Source organism: Danio rerio, chromosome 9, assembly GCF_049306965.1.
Source record: "Danio rerio strain Tuebingen ecotype United States chromosome 9, GRCz12tu, whole genome shotgun sequence".
Lineage (NCBI taxonomy): Eukaryota > Metazoa > Chordata > Actinopteri > Cypriniformes > Danionidae > Danio > Danio rerio.
Genome location: NC_133184.1, coordinates 2175001 through 2181635, shown reverse-complemented (window position 1 = coordinate 2181635; position 6635 = coordinate 2175001).

Here is a 6635-nt window from a genome sequence, read left to right as displayed (position 1 = left end):
GTGAACTATCCCTTTAAAGAGCATCTTCTGAGCACTAAAACATTCCCTTGTGGTCTCTCTCCGTGTTTGGTTGTGTTCAGCGTCTGACTGAACTAAAGCATGAGTTACTTCATCACAAAGCTAACACAGCGTGCAACTCTAAAACCTCCACGTTTGTTGTCTCTTTTTTTCCTCTCCCTTTCAGTCTTTTGTATCTGTCCCTCATTCTCCTCTTACCGCCGGATAATTCTCCCATCCGCCGAAGGGAAACAAAGCAACACTTAAAGGGGCGCAGAGTGTGCGGGGGTGTCAGGTTGTCAGTAATCTGACAGCTATGGTAACTACCCTGTAATCCGGCGGCCTGGAGCCCGGCTCTGGTCCTGACACCCGGCCCGGTGACTGACAGCTGAGGGGGCCGCGCCGCGGTGACACCCGCTCCATTAAAGCAGACGAGTCCACAGTCTTCATCCTCCTCGTCTTCCTCTTCCTCCTCTTCTTCTTCTTCTTGCAGACGGGGTCAGAACTCTGCCATCATATCATAACCAGATAGTGATGATGCTGCTGGTCTGTGAAGGTCCATGATTGCTCCGGCTGACAGACGGTGAATATTTCACTTTCTCTCTTCCCCTCGCTTTGTGTCTCTCACATTCTCAAAACAACACACAGCATACTCCTACTGCACTTATTTCAGCATTTAGGCTATTAATGCGTTATTTAAAATCAAATGCTGTGCTTGTTATTAACGCATTTTAACAGGAACTAAAGCATACTTCTACAGCATTTTTCCATCACAAATAAGGCTATAGAAATATCATTTACATTAATTCAGAGTTCAGCCTACAAATTATTTCTGTGAAACTGATATTGAGTTACATTTTTGTGAATGCTTTAATGAAACTATTTCACATTTATTTTGGTCTTTCCAATATTCTCAACATTTTAGGATTAGTGTTGTAGCATTGCTCATAATACAGGGTGGGCCATTTATATGGATGCACCTTAATAAACTTACTGGGAATTTCACAAGAAAGTGTGCTTGGTTTTAATGTAACCTTATTCTTTCATGAGTTATTTACAAGCTCCTTTACATATACTAATGTGCCACAAACAGGACGTTAATATCACCAACCATTCTCATTTTATTAAGGTGTATCCCTATAAATGGCCCACCCTGTGCACTGAAAAAAATTATTCAGAGATGACTCGTTGGATTTACTCAATTTTTTTACTTAAGGTGGTTGTAAACAATTTATCTGTGTTGAATTTAAACAAACAAATTAAGTTAAACATTAATAAACTTAATTTGTTTGTTTAAATTCAACACAAATAAATTGTTTGCAACAGTTCTGCATGCAACACTTTTTCAGTGATATATATATATATATATATATATATACACACACACACACAAACACACACACACACACACACACACACACACACACACACACACACATGGTGGGCCATTAATTTTTTTTGATCACCAGCCACTGTGGTTAGTAGTTTTCCACCATTACTAGCCACTCGCCATTTTGACTAGCCACAATTTTGGTTGTTGGAAAAATATATTTTATATGCATAAATTTGACTTTGGCATGGGTTTCGACATGCTAAAATAACTTCATTTAGCTGTTTTATGTTTGAGCTTACTCAATGAGCATGAGCAAATGGGTTTTGCTTTCATAAAAAAGTGTCGCATTGCAATTAGTTTTCCTACACAAGACAATTCAGGGCTCAACACAATAGGGATTTACCTATTTTTTTCTCTGGCCACACCAAACTAATCATTTCCTTGCCACAAATTTGAAATAATGTGTCAAAACAAGCAAAATACTGCTGTATACAGACACTTTTTATTTAACAAAACACTGACGTTTAAAATATATATATTCTCACGCATCTAAAACTATGCACAGTGGTCTGTTCTGGCTCAAGATCCCAGATCACCAGTTAACTATGAATACAACAACATATTAAGCCCTTAAGACCCTGCGTCCATTACAATGGACATCACATGACATCCCATTTTTCTGAAATTTGGAACATAATTCAGGTCTGAAGGGGTTAAAGCAATATTATTGTAAAGGATGCTATTAAACTGTATTAACAAAAATAACAGCAAGCAGTTAAAAAACATTCTGTGAGTGATAATGAAAGGATGATGCCGCGCACACGGTTAGTGTTAGGCCAAATCATCATCTGTTCAAAGAATGGTCAAAGCGAAAGCGGCAACAACTGCTGCTGCTTACAAAGAATCTCGAGCCCTTAAAGGACTGTGGATGCACGAGCATCACACTAGTTTCATTTGCAGGCACAGTTGCTTTGAGTGAGGAAACGGCACTGGAGCTTTCAAACACTTGCATGCATCAAATCATCTGTGTGCTCGACGCTAAAGCCTTCGTCAGTGAGTGAGGAAAGCCTGTCTCACCGTGCACGTGATCCTCTCATTCATTATTCACCTGCTTTCTTTTGCTCGCGCGAAAAGCTGTGTTTGTCAGTCGTGCTGCTTCTCAATTCTAAGGTAACATTTGTACGCATATAGACAAACCAACCCAAGCTCATTCTGGAAACGTAGCCCCGTGGACGTTTTTGGAGACCACGATTTACGTGGCCGGAGGTATGTATGGCCGCGTTTTGTTTTTTTCGAGCGAACGCTGCGGGGCGGTGTGACTCGCTGGCTGACGGCTCGCCTCTGTGTGGAGGGCTTTCCCGCTGCAACCAGTTTGTCCGCTTAGCTCGCAGCGTTACGTCGGCGAGGCGAAGGCCCGGAGGAGGAGGAGCCGGCCGTGTGGACGACCGAGATCGGGTCCGGGGAAGAGCGGTTCCAGAAATCAGGTAAGATGAAAAACATAATCCAAAAAAAAAGGGCGAGAACGCGGCGAGATCCGAAAACGCAGTCAAAATAAAAGACAAGGGCTTTTGCTTTTTTTTCTGGACGGCTTTTGCAAACCGTCGCTTGGGTTTAGGGGAGGAGGAGGAGGAGGAAAAGGAGGAAGAGAAGGGCGGCCGGGTCGGTCGATTGGCTGGCCGCCCAGTCAATCGTTCAGTCGTTCAGCCGGTCAGTCGGACGGACGGTCGCTCCACACCGCCCTTCGGCGGCTTTTCACGCGAGAACAGCGCGGGCGCGAACGGCGCACGCTCCCGAGAGTTGTTCGAGATACGAAAAAGCCCGCACAGCGGTAACCGCGAAAAAAAATCCGCGAAAACAAAAACTGCTTGAATACGTACCTCCCGGGACGTATTTCGCGGTCTGCAGAAACGTCCGTGGGGCTACGTTTCCACAATGAGCCCGGGTTCAGACAAACGGTCATAAACTAACAGCACTGGCAATTTAAACATGAGTTTCAGCCAGCCAAAGTGGCTAGTTGGAGTGGCTGTCTAACCCGCCACAACCGAAAAGTACCCACATTTGGCGGGTGTTAATGTAAAGCCCTGTATATGCTGATGCACAGGTATTCATAGCTCCACCCTCTTTTGAAAAGAGAACAATCTCATTTGAATTTAAAGCGACAGTCACCAAAACAGCCCAATTAGGATCAAAGCCTGAAAGGGTCAGTTTCAGAGAGTTATAAATTATTATTAGTGTGGTATTTTGATCTGAAACTTTACAAACACACTCTAGTGACATCAGAAACTTATTTTACATCTTGTAAAAAGGCATAATAGGTCCCCTTTAAAATAAAGCGTGACCCATTAATGGTCATTACAATGCTATAAATTATACCTATTATAACTTTAGTGAACCAACAGGATGACTCTTGATATGATGACATCGACCTTCATCCCTTCTTCCTCCTCTTCTTCTTCTTCTTGCAGACGGGGTCAGAACTCTGCCATCATATCATAACCAGATAGTGATGATGCCGCTGGTCTGTGAAGGTCCATGATTGCTCGGGCTGACAAACGGTGAGCGATTACGTCTGAATATTTCTCTCTTCCCCTCCTCATCCCTCGCTTTATGTCTCTCACGCGCTCTCCTTCTCTTCTCTTCTCTCCATCTGTCTCTCCTTCTCTGACTGAAACAGCACAGAAAGTCTCTTGGTCCCAGATGCCAGTCAAACCCGGATCCACAGCACCCGTCCATTTCAGCACACACTCGTCCAAAACGGACTGAGCCGTGGCAGAGAGGAAGACAGAGAGCCGCGGGCCGCGGAGGAATGAGAACTAAAGGGAACCAAAACTTTTTGCTTTTTCTGTGGACTTAAGCTTTTATTTGAAGACCAGCGTCACATACATAATGAAAAAATATGTATATTTCAACGTTTACTATTGACAAGTAGACTCGTTTTGTTTGCTAGGTATATTATTTCTAATAATTTATTCAAATATTTAAGATTTAAACAATCTTAAAGGAGACCTATTATGCAAAAATCACTTTTACATGAGGTTTAAACAGTTGTGTGGCAGCGAATAGTGAATATAATCAGCTTTTATAGTAAAATTGTATTTAATTTTATTGTTTATAATCAAACTTAATAAAATCAGACTGCAGAAACACTTTGATTGACATTCTCCCCTTGTAAGTGTCATTAGAGGGGGAAAGCCCCGCCCACTAGTGACCATCTCTCCCTAATTAGCATAAACAGCCCTGAGTGAGAAGCACTTAGAGTTTTAACACCTGCTGAAGATAATGTCAGTGACTGAGGGGATCCTAAATGTGGAGTTTTAGGCCCCGTTTACACGAGTGCGTTTTAGTTTTAAAACGGTGTTTTAGATTAAAAATGATCCGCGCTCACTAGCGTTTCTGAACATATCTCCGTCCACACTACGCTACCAAAAACGTATATCACGTGACCATTCGCGCACTCTGGGCATGCGCGTTTGTGTATAAACAGGAAGCATGTGTCTCGCTCGGCATTTGGTAATTGTTAGTCAACAAACGCCGGTTGAACAATGAATGCGATGGCAAATAAAGAAAGAGAGGTATTTTTGTGTACAGACGACGAGGTCGAGTTGTTACTAAACGTAACAAATGAATAACTGCACAATGCCGCCTAAAACAGACAATAGTGCAAACAACACTCCCATTTCTGTGTCCGTGTTGTTGTTTACAGTGAAGGCTGGTCTGCTGTCTTCCGCTAGCGTTAAAGTCATGTGTTATAGTCATGTGATAGGGGCTTGACGAATAAGGGAAGGATACGCAATGACACAAAAGCCCCAATCAGCTAGCGAATCTCAGCAGCTCCGCCTCCGTTTTCAGATGTCTCCGTTTTCCCTCATCCACACTGAGACGGAGCAGCAGCGTTTTAGAATAAAAACAGCCTCTCCAGTGTTTCCATAACGCTTCGTTTTCAGTGCTCGAAAACTCTGGCGTAGTGTGAATGGATGCCGTAACCGTAGCAAAACGTATGCATTTTCAAACTAAAACGCATTCGTTTAAACGGGGCCTTAGATGAAACACAAATGAACACTGGAGTCTCCATAGACCAGGGGTGACCAAACATTTTCTTATCAAGGCCCAAAAACCAAACTTGACTGAGGTCTATGGGCCGAAGGTAAATATACCAAACTGTATTACATCCAGGTTCTCATGAGTAATTTCCTAATTTATGTCCTAATATTTAAAAATAACTAGAAAACATTGTTTTAAAATTGCAGCACTTAATACAGCATGTTTAAAAAATGAATTTACTACAGTAAAAACATTAACAAATATAGCTGCAAGCAGCAATTAAGGGGCCAAGCACTTGGTAAAGTTTATTTATACACTAATTTCGAGAGGATCACGTGCTTATGATTGCTTGTGGTGTGTCCCGCGTTATGCAATTTATGATTCAGCAATCAGACAATTCCTAAGCCACTATAAATACCCTAAGTTCCATATAACAGCCATCTTCATTTCGAAGAATCCCCCCTTCCACCCCTACTCCTCCTCCTTTTCTAGATGGGCGGCATGGTGGCCCAGTGGTTAGCACTATTGCCTTACAGCATGAACGTCACTGGTTCTAGTCCTTACCAAGCCAGTCGACGTTTCTGAGCGGAGTTTACATGTTCTCCCCATGCTCATGTGGGTTCACCCCGGGTTCCCCGGTTTCCTCCCACTTTCCAAAAACATGCAACTTAAGTTGATTGCCTAATCCAATCGGTAAGAGCGATCACTATCTGTTCATTAGCTACTACAGCAGGGGAGTTCTCCAGATCTACCTGAGCTCAAACTCCCCTCTCACCTTGCAAACGGGAGGGAGCCCCGGGCTCGAGGATCTTATGAGCTCAGGGCTCTCTCCTGGGACAGCACGCCAAACAAGATTTATAATCAATCATCAGCTAAGTGTGAACTCTTAAAATAGGCAGAATGAGCAAAGCAGTCCAGAGTCAGTATGATAATATTTTTTCTTATGGAAAAAGTCTTATATGTTTTTTTGGCTTGCATAAAAGCAGTTTTTAATGGAAAAAAATAATAATTTAAGGTCAAAATTATTAGCCTGTTTAAACAATATTGCCTAATTACTCTATCCTGTCTAGTTAACCTAATTAACCTAGTTAAGCCTTTAAATGTCACTTTAAGCTGTGTAGAAGTGTCTTGAAGAATATCTAGTCAATTATTATTTACTGTCATCATGGCAAGTATAAAATAAATCAGTTGTTAGAAATGAGTTATTAAAACTATTATGTTTAGAAATGTGTTGACAAAATCTTCTCTCCATCAAACAGAAATT